At 36.8% G+C, this 18,615-nt stretch overlaps 2 long non-coding RNA genes across 3 annotated transcripts; both read left to right on the top strand.

Moving 5' to 3' along the window:
• The first annotated feature begins 1,026 nt into the window (after positions 1-1,026).
• On the top strand, positions 1,027-17,688 carry LOC140935706 (uncharacterized). Of its 2 annotated transcripts, none has more exons than XR_012165238.1 (3): positions 1,027-1,165; positions 16,622-16,803; positions 17,265-17,688. It is a non-coding gene; the product is annotated as an uncharacterized lncRNA (long non-coding RNA). The 2 variants fall into 2 exon arrangements; XR_012165239.1 differs by lacking the exon at positions 1,027-1,165 and adding an exon at positions 12,259-12,384.
• On the top strand, positions 7,454-9,237 carry LOC140935513 (uncharacterized). The gene is made up of 3 exons (XR_012165219.1): positions 7,454-7,635; positions 8,495-8,703; positions 8,799-9,237. It is a non-coding gene; the product is annotated as an uncharacterized lncRNA (long non-coding RNA).
• Positions 17,689-18,615: the final 927 nt, after the last annotated feature.

The raw sequence follows: 18,615 nt of genomic DNA, 5'->3' as shown, positions 1-18,615 counted from the left end.
ACTAATAACTGGGCTGTAACCACAACTTCTAACAGGGGCCCCAACGAGAATATAGTTCAAAACCACTTAAACATAGCATTGTTGAACGTATTAATATTTTAGTATTTAAACGGTAGATACAGGCATATTTTTATCCCCTAAAAAATTTTCATCTTTTCGGGATTTCCTAGCTGAGAGTCTAGCGATCCGAAAATTTTAGGGATCAAAATTTAAACATATCTTTTCGAGTTTCAGCCAGAAAAAAAGCTCCCCAATCTTCAAGGTGACCTTTTTAGGGTAAAAATCCGTTTAAAATGGGCAATCATACCATTTTTTAGATGTTCGAAAATCCTAGGACAGGCAGGCAAGCAAAAAATTTTACAACAAATGTTTCGAAAATTCTAGATCTCGAATCGTTTTCCGAGGTGACATTTTCCGAAAATTGACGTTGGGTGCCTCTGTTCTAAAGCACATACGAAGGTGAACGAGTTATGTGAAAATGCGTGACTAAAAGGGAAATTACCTTTAAATAAGACAACTTTTCCCCAATAAATTTCTCGCAATTTTTTCTGGTGCTTCTGTTATCGCTTTTTGTTTACTCGATCTGCTCCTTGCTTTGGTAAATTCTGGGCTAAATTTAACCCTGCAAAGGACATAAAGGGCAGTATCAATGAATTCGGTGGCAACTTGTCAACAAATTTAAGTGACCTTGGTCTTACGAGTATGGCAATAAGCAACTGAATGTGCTCTGGTGCAAAAAAGTCTCTATTTGCTGTATGTGTGACTGGTAATAGTTTTAAACTCACTATGCATTTGTTTGTTACAAAGCGTATTGATCGACAGTTGAAATCAAAGCAACAAACAAAAATGATGTTAGAAAGCCTTCAGGTTAAGAGAGAACGTCTTTTTTTGCAGTTTGCCGAAGAACAACCCGCTGTTGATAACGTTTTCCTTCAAATATGTCAATAATGTGATATCCTTTCCGCCCAATGAGGAAACTCTCCATGGGCTTTATAAAACACGCTATAAAAAGCACGCCTTTTTTATTCAACTAACTGGTGTTCTTGAGAGGTCGTCTTAGCCGAACTCGGAGTTATTTCCAGAAAATCGTTCAAAGCAAGATAACGGTTGGGACAGCTAAAAAACTCCGGAGAAAAATCAAAAGATCCTGCTACACAATCTGCAAGTAAGTGCAAACCGTTTATTAACTTTATCTAAAGAATTTTTCCAGATGATGCTTTTTGTATCGATGAAGAACGTGTTTCAGTCACAATGAATTAGCCATGAAGCCAAAAGAAAGCAATTCTTAAGTGTAATTGGCTTAACAAGGTCCTTTTTGGGTCCAATATACAATGCGCTGACTTCACTGTGTAGATGATCTTGATGTAAGAAGAAACCGTCATCGCTCGAGTCATCGCTAGCGCTGATAGCAAAAATACTTCACCTCCCAGACGAGCGCAACCGTCACTTTCTTGTTTTTACTACATGTCTTGCCCACTGCACAGTGATCAGCGGGCGAAGTTTATACCATTAGAAGCCATATAAAGGAACCGGCGGTTAGCCCTATCCTGTAGGATAATCGCGTCTTAATCGCACTTAAAACAGATATCACTCGAACGGATATCAAAATAGACAAACCTGGTATTTAAGATAGAATAGAGGATAATAACAATGTAAACAAAGACTCATACGCCTGTTTGGATCTTTTCTGTCAAACAGTTCTGTCGCGGTTATTTTTTTCTCGTTTTAGCCACGTAAAAAAATGCAATTGAAAAGAACGAGAGGAGTTAACAAGGAATCGAAAAACTAACACATGAGATTCGTCTATCAGAGACGTCTGTCTATCAGACTTAGAAGTACAACTCCAGGTCAAAACTAAAATAAGTGATAATTGGCTCACTCTTTTCTGCCGGCTCTGGCTCGGAATATTGTCCCAAACTTGAATTTTTTCTTTGTCGTTGACCATGATATCTATGAGTTAGACCTCTAACAAAAAGCCTCTCTGCCTTCTTTCCCTCATACCAAAATCGGTAGCTTACTCAGTACAATTGCTGAGGGCCTTATCATCCGTTTCCAAAAGGTATGTTTCGCAAGATTCATATCACTTTTGATCTATTCCAAATAAAAATTCACCAGTCTGAAAGCCCACCCAAAATTGTTCAAGGCTGAAATTTGCAAAATTTTAAGAATATTTTAAGAATAAACCCCAGACTGAGATATTGAAAAGGATATATTTTTGTGTTCAAAAGCTGTAAATACAATACAATTATATGTTTTCCACTTATTCCATTCTCTAAAGGGGAAAACTAGGCAACAAAACGAGAAAACATACACTAACTATAACTGATACCCCCAATATAGTCTAAAACGGAAATGTCATGAGCTATAAACTAAGAATAATACTAGAATATTTTCAGCCTAAAATCGGCAGAAGAATAAGAATATTCAGCCTGGGCCGAGAAAACAACATTCTTATTGAAAAAAAAAAGAGTGTAGTAATGTAAGAAAAACGAAGGTACTGAAACAAAAAGAAAGAGGAACGGTATCGGGAAGGAAAAAAAGAGGGCAATTATTTAACTCAAAACTGAGTACTCATTGGGATATGTTGTATTATTAATTATGAAAGTATGAAATAAAAATTCTAGCGGCTTGGTTGTATCTATGAGTCTCGAGCCTGGTCAATAACGACCTCCCAGGGTCCGAATCTGCTTTAAGTGGATTATGAATGTCTTTCCTTCGATAAAAAAAAATTCTTTGCAGGGATGATATTGATTCCTGTTTAAAGAATGTTGACGGGGAATAGTGATTCAAATTAATGATTCTTGAAAGCCTTAATAAAACTGATAATGGGCTGTACATATCTTTAAACACAAAAAGGTTGTTCGAGTGGCCTTGTTCGTGGTAACTAGGGACCTTACGGAACTACGACGGTGACGGCAAGGAAAACGTCAAAAAAGCAATATCAATAGTTTTAATGAGTAAAACAACAACTCTGCACGTGCATCACGCTTTTTTGTACATTTCTTTGCTGTTCCTGAGCAAATTTTAAGTGTACTTGAGAACAGGAACGGCAAGGCGATAAATTCTACCATCTCTGTCAGAACTGGAGCACGGTCCCCTCTCTTGTAGCCTGCGAACCGCAGACGTATTTCCGGTCGTCACTTTTCTCGGCGATTGAAACTATAGCCGAAAAAAACGGATGCTCTCCCAGGCTATCTCTCTTGAGCTCCAGCCAAAATTCCCTTCTTTTAAGTAACAAGGCGAATTAGAATAATCTCGAAAAAGTTTATAATGATGCGAAGTCTATTTTTCAGCGACGTTTTCGTGGACGTCGCCGTTGTTGGATCGTAAGGTCCCTACTATCTTTTTTGAGAGAACTTGAACTGACCAATTACCGGTTATCTGAATAAACAGCTGGGGAAATGAAGCCATCCATTTAAAAACCCGCGCACGCGCACATGGACGATTTTTGTAAACCTTCACCCTAACGAGTTGAACACTACTGACCTGAAACCGGAAGCTTTCTCGGAGCCTGGGGTGAAACAGTCAGGGTTAAGATTTAATGTTGGTTTTGTCGACTGCACGTCTGTGTTCGTTAAATCTGTCCTTGGGACGTCGCTTAGTTTCACCTATATATTGTAAATTACAAAGGTTACATTGAACTATGTAGATCACGTTTTTAGTGTTACAAGTAATATAATGTGTGATGTGATGGAGCGTGTTTCACCGTTGTAGCGTAAAAGGTATAACTTGTGAGGCCGTTAGTAATGTATGGACAAGTGGCACAATTTCGTCCACAGCGGAAGGAGTCTTGCGGAAAATGATTGTTTGAGACACGGGCAATTGTGCTTTAACTAAAAGGTCACGAAGATTAGGGCTACGTCTGTACTCCTGCTCTGTTTCTGAACACTTTCTCTCTCGTTCTAACCATTCTCCCCGCCATTCTCATACTGACATGCAGTTAATCCCACTAGAGAAAATTCATTCTTCACGTGACTCAGTTCGTAAGGCCAGCGAGTCGCCGTTGATAGATAAGGCTATGACTCTTGAATCTCATGGCTTAAACCACCGTGACGAATTATTGTAGTCCATATCCTTAATATTTTTCCTTTCCAGTTTTTGTGATGTACGTCATTTCCGCCTCTCCCTTTTAAACAATTTTTATTCCGACATTCTCCATCTATATAATATTGTGATTCCTACATAATTTCAGTAACATCTGTAAACCTGAAGAAGGATGGTATGGCCAGCCGAAATACAGTATTGTTATGAAAAAACAATACACGTTGTTCTGAATCAATTTTGCACTTATCGTTTTTGGTTCTTTATATTTTTGCTGATTTGATCTCTTTTCTAGAGATCCAACTTTTACAACTAGCAGGATCTTCGTCCCTGGTTTTTGCAGTTAATTTAATATTTTTTACCGCATATCTCACTGTGCACATTTATAAAGCTGTAACAAGAAAAATGGCGGCCGTGAAACAAAGCTTCATTTATGCAGGAAGATGTTAAAAAGTTTTTCTCGCCAATATTTTAAGAGTGTGTATTCTTCTTGACTTGTTACAATTACAGTGTGCTATTAAAGTTTCACTGAAATATAGGTCAGTCTCTTTTACTAGGGAATCATCACCTGCAGCCATCTTTTCATTTTCTTTTTTCAATAATGAGGGTTGTTTTTTTCACTGATTAAACGTTTCTCGCGTCCTGTCTCTTCATATGACGCCGACATCACTCAGCTAGTTGTCTTTTCTGATACAAATTTATTCTTGTTTATTTTCTAAAAGATAATTAACGCTAGTTTAGCACATGGAATAATGGTAATATATTATACTTTGAGAAGGCAAAATGACAACCTTAGCTTTATTTGAAGTACTTTTGCGGCTTTCCTTTTGCAAAAATATCTCGTTTGACCGCGCTCCAACAAAGGTTCTTGTGTCTCTGGGAAGGAAGAGATTGGTTATCGTTCGCGTGAAGCGTGAAGCGTGAAGCGTGAAGCGTGAAGCGTGAAGCGTGCCATGACGATCCTCCTAGGCATCGGGGGACTGGACAGGAGAGCTCAGGACTACGCGGTTAGTTAAAAGGGCTTCCCATCTGCAGCAAGACTTGGTGTAATTTTCCTAATAGGAAAAGTAATGCAAATACTTTGCTTTTCCTTGATAAAAAATCATACATTGGCGTTTCTGGATCAAATTAACGTCCACTGTCAAACACATGTGATGTGTTATGACCTCAATTAATTCGCTTGGTATTTTTAATTAGGTTCAGTTAAACCGTTTCACAATGTGCTGAACCTAATTTAAAAGGGCAAGTACAATAGATTCTCCTCATTAGCATTAAATCGGCAAATCTGAAATTCAACGTTTGAACCGGGCCTTACTAAGAAAAAACATATGTGGAAAGCAGTAAATTGTTTGACTTGAGACGGACTGATGGAGTCTTGGCTTGGCCTATGGCTTGTTTTGTCGCATAGGAAGAAATGGCCAACACTGGCGCACAATTTTTTTTTTCATTTCGGGGTATGGTAATTAAAACAATGAGTTTGAAACAAGGAAAATATCAAGCATGAGACGCAGTGTTTCATCACCAGATGAAACATTGAGAAGAGAGTTGAAAATACGACACGCAGCGGAGTATTTTTGACAAACTTCGAGGCGTTTCATCTGGTGAGGAAACACTGCGTCGAATGCTTGATATTACTTCTCAAACAAAATGAGTTTATACAGAGAAATTAAAGATGCAAAAATGAGCAGTTTTTCATCTGATTTTCAAACACTCATTAAACATTAATTTCCTTTGTATTTTCTTTATGAATTGCTATGAGTTTGAGAAACAAGTTAAAAATTGCACTATGACAAATACTCTTCCAATCTACTGAGCGCAATAAGAAACGTTCAGCAAGGTGATAGCTGTTGTCGACAAACCAAACTAAATACAAAGTAGCAGAGCAAAAAATAAGGATTAATTAAGGAACAGGCAGTTTGACCTAGTCGCGCGGTCTTAATAGTTGCAGGAAAACTAAGTGTATGTTTAATTGATTCGGTCACAAGGTAATTAGTAAATTTAGTCGTTGTTCTTGTATTTATTTTGCACGCTACAATTTTGCGATTATTAAAGAGCTAAACTGTTGAAGAAAAGGACACTTTCCGTGGCTTAAGTCACTTAGACGCTTTATTCTTTGTCTTGAGCAGCAGATGTGAGAGTTAAGAAGGCGAAATTGGCATAATATATGGCACGTTTTGAAAGCTCTTTTATGAGAGAAGGAATCATATCAGTGTTGATCATGCAAGCTAATTGGCGTTGTAACATAGCTTTGATACTCATTGTTTTACAAAAGGCATTGCTAATTCTAAAAACTTTGTCGTTAATATCTCTTACCGCTTCCTATATCCCTCTTGATAATCAACCCACCGCAAAATATTCTTTATAATTGAGATTGTTATGTACTAGTTACGCATGCCACAAGCCTTTCAGAATAATAATCAGATGAGAATTCTAATCAGAATTACCGATCTCCGTCAGTAGACTTATTTCTAGTAGGTAAAAATTGACCTTTTTGTTAAAGTTGTATTTTTAGCCTGAGGGTTTAAAAATAGACTCTCGATAACAAACTGTATACTATCATGATTCTAAAGATTATTTTTTGGCTGTGGGAAAAGGTGCGGAAATAACGTTAAGGCTTACAGGTTTTTTTAGGTCAATTAATTAAAATTAATGGTCAACGAAACGCAAAACTGTCATTATCCTGAAGACTGGATGATTAAGTAGGTTAAAAACCATCGATCCCTAAACGTTTTCATATGCTAATATCTAGAACTGAAGCTTCTTAAGCTTGCCATGCAGAAAAACAAATCAAATTCTTATTCGAGCAAAATCGGTCAAAAATTTTCCTGCGGGTGAGGCTTTAGTAATAGAAGGACGAAAGAAATGGCCTGAGAAACAGACAACAAAATTCAGCAACATCACTACCCGTTTATTGCTTAAATTTTTCTCGATCAATACTTCTTTCGTTAAGAAGTAAATGAAATTACATATAGGCAAAAATTCAAATTTTACTGACTTAAACAAAGAACTCTTTAAAACAACAGTTTTGGAAAAAAATTTTTACTTTTCTTTAAGACACTATTTTAAACTGATCACATTTCAGTTTAAGATTGACGCATTTGATTTATCGAAACAGATATGAAAACCCACGCATGTAGAAAGGAAACATCACAATTCATTTATTTATCGGAATCAATTTATTTTATGGCTTTGTGAATTCTAAAAAATACAATCAGATAGCCTAGGTTTTTTTTTCTGCTAAATAATTATACTTGTCACTAACACAACCATCTTATATCCATTCATTTTTAAACTTGATCACCACGTTCATTTTGTAAAAGTGATGATCATTTAAGATCTTTGCAGCTAATTTTGCTCCACGTGTTTAAAAAACAGGTGCACACGGCAACCAATTAGGGTGTTATCATCAAAATACGCGCTGTTATCTGACCACGACAGCTAAACAATACCGTTGTCACTTTTGAAGCTCCTGGTTTTGTGCGACCCACGGCCGTCACACCAACTCCTAGACGTAAAGCTATTTCTTACTATTTGTTTATTGGAAGTTTTGAAGCTTAAAATCTCAGTAAGACTGACTCGCCATACACTGATCATGTAAGTTGTAAAGTTTCGTTTTGTTTTGATCTTAACCTTGATTCATCACGCCAGTTAGATCCTTTGTAGTCCTCAGTATAGTCTTCTCTCTATTTGATCATCTTTATTTTCGTTACCATTTAGGATAAAAGCTCTGCTACTTTCCGTCCAAACGTAATGAATACTAAAATGATCGTTTTTTGCCTGAGTCGCTCTCGACTTTTTGTGTGTAAATTAAAGAAGTTCCAAAAAAGCTCTTCAGCCAAAAAATGAAACTTTGTCATGTAACTGACGTTTGTTTAACAATGCTTTTATTATTGTTCAGTCTTTTCATTCAATATAATTCAGTTCATGGAATTTAGTTGAAAGGCCACGATGCAACTCATCATCAGAAACTCATCCATATAATTATCGTTTTGGTCTACATTTTGTTCCGCTACATGGAAAAAATATTCTGTTTTTCAGAGTTTGACTTTTGTTTCCAATCAGTATTTTCACTTCAAAGGCAGGAAAATTTGTCCAACCAATTTTATTATTACACTCAGTCGAAACTGCGGTGCGGATTTTCACAGTAGAATTCCACTTGAGTTCCACGTCACTATAATTATATATATTCAAAGCACTTGCTGTTTCGTTGCTTAGAAATGTTGCTTTTAGCAATTATAAAGACGGCTCGTCTCGCCGAATTTTCTCATCCAAGATTTAATATTTAGAGGCTTCGTGATCAACGGATGCGTGAACGGTATCTCGCTCACTTTTGTTTGCAAGAAATCGTTGCGCATGCCCTTAGGTGTTACGCAAAAAGGCAGCTGACCAGTGGAAATTAGAGGAAAGCCGTTTCACGTCACTAAACTTATCTTCGTCTTGTTGCATTTTTCAGGAAGTCAATGTGTCTGTCTACCACCTTCATCATGTCGCTAGCGACAGTAGTAATTCTATTTTGCATTGAGAGGCCGCTCGTCGCTGGTTATCAGAAAATCAAACAAAACGAAGGAACAAAATATGAAGTTAAAATTTGCAAATCTCCATCAGATGTTGAATATATTTTAAATTACATTTGCCGAAAGAAGAGGAAAAGAGTTTTAACTGGTAGGTTTTTTTACGTGTACAGTGAGTTAAGAATGAAATGAAAATTACATATTCAATTTACTCGCTTATGGCCTCTTTACTCTGTTTTTGTGCAGATCAGAATTTTTTACAATCTCCAGAAAAAGCACGAAGTTTTCTTCGAAAATCTACCATCACATATGTTACAAATTATCCATTGTTTTATGAAGAATGCTGCTTAGAGGGATGTCGTAAAGAAGAAGTCTTGGAACATTGTGTAGTTTCATATAAATAAATTAAAAACAAACAAAAAAAATATAAGCAAATACCGTATTTCCTCGAATAATAGCCGGGGGCGATTATTTCTTTTTTCGCGCCAAAAGGGGGAAAATGTTCGAGGGAAGGCGATTATTTTCAGGTATTGTTCACTGAAAGTCGTGCCCTAAATACTTTATTCTGTTTTCCCATTAAATCAGAAGATAATCACATCAAAGAAACTGAACATAGGCTTTTTAAGTGTTCCAAATTTGGTTCCTTGATTAATTTTCATTGTCAATATCCTCGGCGTCGTCACTGATCAGTTTTGCTGTACCAGACTCCAGGGTATCGATAGCGGGTTACGTACTGTCGTGGGAGGCGGGGGAGAGCGATTATTCGAGAAAGGAGATTATTTTAAACATTTCCGTCAAAGGGGGGCGATTAATCGAGGGACGGCTATTATTCGAGGAAATACGGTAAATAAATGAATAATTAATAATGACACTAAAAACAATTTGGTACATTAGTTTTAAGAGTAGACAAACGAATCAGTGAATATTGCATTCCCATTTGGCTCAACGTTGCAATTTAATTTATAACAGAATAGTGTAATTTATATTACGAAGAAGGAATTCCATATCCTTGTTAGTGAGTAATCATGAAGAGAAGAACAAAACTGTGATCAATAGACGAAAAAAGATTTTTACAAGACTTTGGAAAAGGAGACGCATGTAAAAACATGTTAAATTCTTCAATAAAAGTGAACTGATTACAATAATTGGTCTTGGCTCTATGTCTTGAGAAACCGTAGGCCATTGCTGACCAACACTGAGAAGGCCAAACGTTGTATCATTTAAATCCCTCTGCCTGATCTTGTTACAGCCGTTCCTTTTCATGCTACATTAGTTCACAAAAAACACTGTAAGTCCGTGATAAAGCATGTATAAGAAAGATGTGGAATAAAATACTTAATCTTTAAAACGATGCCAGTGTTTTAAAGTTTGAAAGTTTGATGTAGGAAATAATCGCCCAATACTTTGCTGACAGTTTTGGAAGATTTTATGTTTCTCTCTCTTTCTCTTGAGAGGCCATTCTGTACATCATCGAGTGAATCTACAAAGCAAAATTGGGAAAGTTCTCATGATACTGCTTTAGTACGGCTTGCTGGCCGAGTGGCCGGGGCTAATAAGGTTTGACCAAACTAAACTACAGTGAAACCTGTTTTAAGCGGACACCCTTGGGGAATGCTGTAGTGTCCGCTTAATACAGGGTGTCCGCCTAATACAGGTTGTGATAGATAACGTCATATGAGGTGTCAAATGCCATTCAAATGAACAGTGGAAATGTTAAGAATACTCTCAGAGACTTTTCGATATACGTTTGCATTCACGGTTTCTTTATAAAAGTGAACCAATTGATCAAAGTACCGTAAACATAGATTGCAACTCAAATTTGAAGAAATCAGATGAGTGAAACAAGCTCTATACAAACAAAACGAAATAGAAAACAATACTGTACTGTGAAACTAATCAAATAAGTTCGACAAGTCACGTTTTTTAATGTAAAAATCAAAAAAGTTGTGGGTGGCAATTTGGGGCAATCTTTCGCATTTCCGGGTCTGGCATTTTGAGTGGTGGAATTTGATTACAAGTGTCCGTTTAATACAGGTTGGTAACGATAGAAATTATCGTTTCAGGTACTTTTTAGGTGTCCGCTTCCGCTTAATAGAGGTGTCCGCTCATGATAAAGGTTTCATTTAAAGTAAATAAGGGTTAGGGTTAGGTTTAGTTTCAAATAAATTTTGGGACTTCCGCTACTGTCCGCTTAATAGAGGGTGTCCGCTTAATACAGGTTTCACTGTACTTCTAAAAAGGTTAGATTAGCGGAGAGACTTGGATCCTAGCTTTGCCGCGAAAGACGAAATATATTATTTTTTAGTCGGCTGACCAAAATCTGAAGCTGAATTGAGATCAAAGTGCGAGGGATAGGTCAATTGGATTAGACGATTTTTTCACTACTACTTAACATTGAAAGGAAATGAAGGGTAATAAATAGCGATTTTCGTTATTGCCAACTGATTAAATCATAAAGACGGAATATCTCAGCATTTTACCTGACGCATGCGCAGCTAGGGACATTAGGACATGTCTGAAGCATCGATAGGAGCAAAACTCTCACTATTTCACTTCGTAACATACATATTGACAGTAAAAATGATGTATTGTTTGATACACTGTACTGTGGAAAAAAATAATTTTAAAGTCCCTGTATATCCAATCGTTCTGATAAAAAAAGAAAAAACGAAGAGGTCTTCATTTGTAACATAAACTGTTTTCAAATCGAAACCTATTAGATTACATTCTAGAAGGAATCAGTAATAACTTCTAGGCCGACACAATTCTGAGATAAAAGCAGATAAGTGGTATATTCTTAGAAATACTCTCGTTTCTGTCAAATCTAGATTCTGTCTGCTCGGGAATCACAAATGAATTAATTCAAATAATATGACCACAAAGAATCAAAACAATTATTCTTAACTTCTTCTCGCCATTCAGATTATTTAGTTCATTTTTTGTTATAAATTTCATTTAAAACCCAATCGAAATAATTGAAAGTAGTTTAATTCGGCTCTGTGTTATAAGGTTGGTCTGGCATTTGTAACTGAGAAATAATCAACGCAGATTATATTCGAAAACCAAGTTATTCATGCTGTACTATAATGCATGAATATACCGGTAAGCACCTTTGACAGGATACGTAAGTAAAAGCTGGACTGAAAATAAATCCTTCTATAGCCAATATTTCAAGCTTAGATGGAGTAAAATTAAAATCAGATAATGAAAAAAAAAAAGAAAAAAAAAGTTGAGCACATTGTGAAAGGTGTCTGAATATTTGGCCAAGGTAAACGCGAAGACATTGAATTATCTCGATTCTTAAGCTGGGCTTTTGTTGTCAAATTTTACGTACACACACCTATTCATTAGCGATGTTGTTTTAATAACGCACCTCTTTCTAATTTATTTAATGCTCCTCTTTAATATAAGTTTAGCATCCCCCAGAATATAGCAGGTATAAAAGACATTCTGCACTGTACGCCGAATACAATACGAACACTTCTTAACGACGGAACTATGCGATGATTCAACGAATTAATATCTATTTCATGAAAAAAATACAATACATCTTTGTTGACAATAGTCTATCCTGCAAAATCCGGTGTCATTTGCAAACAGTTCTTGGATATTAATATGATCTTTTAGTTTATCAGCTGAGTCTATTTTAGAAATTCCATCTTTTAATCACCTTGGCAACGAGTGCACGTTATAAAGCCAATTTTGAATTCGTTAGTACGGTAAATTGTCTAATCTTCTGGAAAATTTAAAAGCCGTTAGCGAAAAAGCTGCCGTGCGCCGCTGATTTCTATATTTGTTTACAGCTAGAAAAAAAAATCATTCCATTCAACAGGTGAGGAATACTCTATAATGTAACATTCTATCGCATTCTTGTTGTCTTCGGCTATAAAAAATCCTGTCTAGTACAGCCATCATCTTCACAACGTCTTACGCCGGGCTTTCGTATGTTGGAACATGATTTGATTATTATCGTTTTTTTTTTTGCTCGGTAAGATTAGTTTCCATATGGGGTAGATTGACAGCCGTTTTTGTGTGTATCTGCTGAAGTAAGTGAGCGCGTGCCTAATTTAGCCAAAGTTTTGGCAAGTACATGTGAAATACCACTGGTTTAATTTGTGCGTATTCGGTTGGGGCAGCCTAACTAACTGATAGATAAAAGCCGAACGATCATTTAAACACGCTGGAAAATTTAAGATGTGAATTATGATTCAGTTTTATGAACAGACGCATGTGTTTTAGCCGTCTAAGACGTGTCACAACGTTGTTTGATTCATCTGTTTATGCATGCAAACTCCTTGAAAGGATTTTAAAACTTGTCTTAAAACTCGCAGTGTTTTATACTCGGCTGAGTCATAGCGCTAGAACAAAAGCTGCAAGAAAAACTGAAAAGGCAACGAACTGAAAAAACCCTTGACTATGATTGTTTCAAAACAAAAGGTGCCACAGATTTCTTTTTTTTTCCACAAAAGAGCGTTCTGCTAATAGAGCCAGTTTTTTCAATTTTATTGTTATACCTTGAGTTCAAAGTCTTTCACGAAATAAAGTCCGACAAACTCAGGATGGTAGCCGTATACACCCGTGCAGTATTGTATCTGGTGAAATGAACGTTAAAAAGCAAAACACTTTTAAAGCATATCTCTAATGTTTTAAAGATTATTTTACTTGTTCAGCACGCTCGTTTGATGGATTATCTCGAGAATTAGTCTCGCACCACCAAGCTGGTATTGACGCCATAGCTGTTAGCATTCATTGTTGCATGAGAAACTGGTGAAAAGATTTCGCGGTTTGAGATAAATTGTTTAAATTTCACTTGGGTAAGTCCATTGATGATGAAAATCGCTGGCATCATGAATGATATTTATTTTTTTTGTTATAAGAACTTGTTGATCACTGACCGTTCGGTAGTAAAACCTTATTGACTCTTTTGTCGCAAATTTGCCAGCTCGAGTAAAAACAGAGTCCCGCCTCTTGACTTATGTGCGCCGCTTGAACTCACGATACGAAGCAAAAATCAAAGGGTAGTCAACTCTTACGTAGTCGGCCTTGGTAAAATTATGCTTAAACTGCCATAACATGGAAAATTAGCAGGGTGCCTTTTTAACTATTTCAGTTCTAAATTTAACGTGCCTTTGAGTGCTTTTCGGGCAAGTGAAGCGCCTGCTTTTAAGGAACAGTTATTCATTTTCTTTAAAGCAACATAACAAAATCATTCTAATTGCGTTCGCAGACAATTTTTAATTTTGTTTTATTAACTGCGTGTACATGTTGAAAAATAAAATAAGGCAAAATGACAAAAGGGCACAATTGAGAGTCAGGAAATAAAGTGGTTTGAATGAGATATTAGTGATTTTAATAGCTGCAGTTAGCCGGAACTGAGGCCGCATTTCTGCTGGGAATTCCAACTCGTCGGTGGGTTAATTTGATTGTCATATGCTGAAAACGGATAATTTATTAAACAATTGAAGGGAAGAATCTAGAGATAACACTGAATTTGAAAACGAATACTTTTAACATATCATTCGCCAAAGTAATCTGGTTTGCATTTGTACAGATGCTTCTAATCCTTCAATTCAGAGAATACTGAATTAAAAGCACTGTATGATAAAAGGAAATGCAACTTCAGAGTTTAAAAATATTTTAAAGTATGATCAGCTGGAAGTTTTGAGTATAAACTCCACTCACGAAGTCACACATGCAGTGTTAAAATACATTTTCTTTGCTTGCACTCTGTTTCGTACTATCTATTTCCGCCTTTCCTATACAAGCCGCCGCCTCTCTTTTTGCAATAGGAGTTTGACCGATAAGCGAAGCCCGGTACCTGCTTATCCCCCTCGGATGAGTTCTCTGTTGCGCGGAAAAGCTATTGAAGCGTGTCTGATGTTACACGAGACGAGTTGCAACGATGATTTTCAGCGTAACACAGCGTTGCTGTTTTGAACAATGTTGCAACCATTCGAAACAATGTTGCAACAATGCTGTAATGCTGTGTTGCGTTAAAAATCGTCGTTACAAATCGTCCCATGTAACATCACCTTTAAACGGAGAGGAAAGCTATTCCAAAAACAAGCCGACTTATTTTTTTTGCTATAGTACTTGGGCATCTGGCGTAAAGTAAAGTCATTCAGATTGTCTCCTATAAGGCCGAGTTGTTTCTATATTGTACTGTATTGAAGGCAAATTGTAGTTTTTTCTCCCCAATGTATCAAATTCGCAGTGGACCTTATTTAGAGAACTGATTTTGAGCGGCAGTTTAGCTAAAGCACAGAGAACCCAGTGACATCTGCCGAAATTTGTAAGAAATGTGAAGGAATATCAATAAGTTGGCAAGAATCCCTGCGATGAATTTTCACCTTTATTTCCTTTATTACTGATTACGGCTGTTCTTTTTCCAGTGGAAACTGCGAATTTCTTCGATTTCCGAAGGTCTTCCAACCGCGGCAATGAGACGGTCTCAAAGTGAATATTCATCGATAGCTGCTGATACAAAGTTCCAACGCATTTCTTTTAAAATTCAAACGAGCCAACAGTTGCGCGGTTTTTCATTTGTATGGACACCTTTTTTCTGTAGTTAAGAGAACTTAATAACTGTTTTAATAAGAGTTGCATGCCTCATTCTGAAACTGAAATATGAAAAAAACTAATGGGCCGAGTCCGTAACTGCTTGACTGACAACTGAATCCCCCCGAGTACTTAAACTGATATTCTCATGAGTCTTCGACAAACACGCCGATTGAGTTCGATCTCCAACCACTCAGGGAACTAGAAAGAAAGCTATTCAACGTTGACTGTGACACCCCAGTGGTGCTGATTTTTTTTCAGTTGCAGCCATTTGCAGTTGCAATGGAAATCGTTTTTATTTTTCAGTCTTCAGAGAACTTAAGGATGCTAGCGAAAACTATTTTCCCTCGTAATCAGCTTGAGAGTTAAATATAGAATAATATACTTTTATCAAACTTAGCGTGCGTCAACGCTGAATATTCGGTTGATGAGAGATAATTACCCGCTAAAACAATGGATATTACATGGCCATGCCTGTGGAGATACCGAATTTATCTTGAAATGTCTCATTTGCGAAATTATCAATTTGATACTGATATATTTTTCCTCCGTGGCACTACCCTGTTCTGATGTTCACGGAGATAAATCTTTCAATGGAATCATGTTTGCCTGCATTTTTACTCATCTGCTAACTTTGCAAACAACTGAGCAAATTTTTGAATATCGAAGATTTGCAGTAGAAACAAATATACATATGGAAAAAAAGAAAACTGTTATGCGTTGTTATTTAGAGTTAAACGTGCCTTAATACGTTTACTCAATTTGCGGCAAACCTGAGTAAATCCATTTTATTGACCAGTGTCACAAATCTTGAACGTTAAGAAAATAACAATGGAAACGGCTTGTCGTTGTTTGTATTTTGATCCAAAACTACCCGGACAGCCCATTGAACTCTGAGCTTGTTCCAAATACACCGCTTTAGCTTGTGCGTCAGTTCTGCTAAATTGGGATTTCCTTGCCGGAGTGCATTTACATCAGACGTTTTACCGGATAGATAAAAGTTCATCACTTTAAAATGGTGTTGATTTCCGCAAATATAATCAAAGTCAAATTATGAGGTAGACCTACAAATACTGGTTGCTTAAGGTTACTTGTAATTCTACCTAGCAGCCAACGTTCTCCTAAGCACTGAATTTACCAGTGAGTTGACGTTTACTGATTCTCCTTTACTACCCCGGCCAATATTTAATAGCATCAATTGTACGAGTTCCTCTTGGTATTTGCAAACTAACTGCATCATTCAAAAACGAAGCAGCCTCCATTACACTGATATTCGATCGAGAGCGAACAAAAATCGTAATTCCTCCGACCCTCCGGCGATGTGTAAAAGAATTTCCTCTCGGTTCAATCTTATGATAAAAAGGTGGAAGCCATCCCAGCGGCTTCAAACAAAAACCGGCCACTACAAACCACTACCGAAAGCATGTACCGTGAAGACACTGAAACGGATAAATTTCACTGATTTGAACTGCAACTCTTATAATATCGTATACTTTTATCTTCTTTTGTAGCACGATGAACGGCTGTGTCAATTCTCTTCTTCTGATGTGTATTTTAGTGGCTGTTGTACAAGTAAACTTTTCTGCTGGTAAGCAATATGACATCAAACATTGCTGGAGGCCTTACGAGTTTTACAAGCTTTTGGAAAACCATTGCTCATTCCACGTTCGTAAACGCAGTATAAGAAGGGAAGGTAAGAAATAAGCCGTTTTTAACAGCTCCTTTTCTAAATCGTAACTCTGCCATAAGCCTGTAGAAATGTTGTTTAATTGCGGTCGACAATAGGAGCCATAAACCTAATCTCCAGGGCTGAGTTGCTCAAAGCATGGTTAGCTTTAACCATTGGTTAAGCAGTATCAAAACCAATACGTTGTCAAGGTATTAAACGCTGGTTAACGCTAACCATGCTTCGAGCAACTGGGCCCTCAGGTTGTTATTACGCATGCGTCGCATGTATGTAGCCAGCATTCGTTTGGCTTTCCACCACTTTTTGCTCGTAATAGCCTTGCAGTTTAATTTGACTGTGGCACTGCCGTCTAATCAGTCGACGTGGCTGGCTGTTGTCTAGAAACAACAACAACTTCTAAAATTTCCTGGCCACCCGTTCGTACTCAATCTATCATCAATTCACAATGCTGGTTTGTTTGTTTTCAGACTTGGTAAAATCAAAGATAGAAGCCAATGGCTTTCTCAAGAAATTAGCAAGAAGGGAATCCGACCTTGCTGAAGCACAAAGAACGACCTACACTGAAGAATGTTGTGTCGAGGGATGTAAAGTAGAGGAAATATCAGAATATTGCGGGCATTTACTGTAAAAATTATTTAGAATCCGACCTAGGAAGAAAACTGATAATTAAAAAAGTGTCTACTTTCTGGCCGTAGGCATATGTGATAGTACGACTATATCACACTTATCAAGCGACGTTGGTGCCATGTTAAGATCATTTTTCATTCCGCAGCTAGCCTGAGATAAAGGATGTGATGCAAGCTACAGGGCTGTAAAATGTGGTTAACATCTACGGCCCGGTTGATAATAAAAATGTAGATGAATAAATAAATGCGTAGGTAAATAAAATAACTGGTGGTAAAGTTTATTGTAAGGTCAGTATTCAAGAACCCATACAACCCATTTCCTCTGAGATCGAGGGTGCAAGAAAGCAATAATCTATATTAACCCTTGGGAAGGAATGTATAATATGTTGTTTTTAATTTCGGTCTAAAAGATTTTTATATTCAATTTTGGCGTTGACAGTCGTGAAGAGCCCATTCCCTTACTGACTAACCGTCAGAAAAAAGTACAAGAAATTCTTTATATCCTGGGCGTTCTTTCACATAATACTTGTTGTTCCTTATTACCTTGCTTTGACAACTGCTTTTAACTTAAGATAATTTATTCAGAAAAAAAAAATATTATAAAGTCTCGAAGTCTTGAAGTCAAACAATGACTATAACACTTTTTCAGAATACAATACTTAATTTAGCCATTTTTTGTTAAGAGCCCGTGTGTTGGAATACATTTGTGGATTTCAAGCTTGTAATTTTTATTAATACTAGAGGGTAGAAAACAAACCAAGAAAATGATATACTTGTTTGAGAAACCCGCATTGACTCCGCTACTTCTTTTTCTCGAATCGAAAACCACAGGCCGCCCAGACTCTGTGGGAGTTCGTTAGACTTTGAATTTATAAGAGAATGTATGAAAATAAACAAATATGTCCTAAATTCCACTTTTTTTTTGCACAAAACTATAAACAAAAATGACTCACCTTGTTTTTTTTGTTGTCTTATTTACTGTCTCTTTGCTTCTAGAGCCATTTGGAAACTGTTTTATCGACCTTTAAGATTTTGAGTTGTACTTTAATATTAGTAAATAACAAAACGAAAACATATGATGAGTTCTTTCTATTTTTGTCCAAAAAAAAGACGTACTAGTTGTTTCTTTTCATACATTCTCTTATAAATTTAGTGCCTTCACGCGAAGAGGGACTAAGACGCAGCCGAGTCG

Source organism: Porites lutea, chromosome 4 (assembly GCF_958299795.1).
Source record: "Porites lutea chromosome 4, jaPorLute2.1, whole genome shotgun sequence".
In the NCBI taxonomy this organism is placed as follows: Eukaryota; Metazoa; Cnidaria; class Anthozoa; order Scleractinia; family Poritidae; genus Porites; species Porites lutea.
This window is presented reverse-complemented; position numbering and strand designations above follow the sequence as displayed.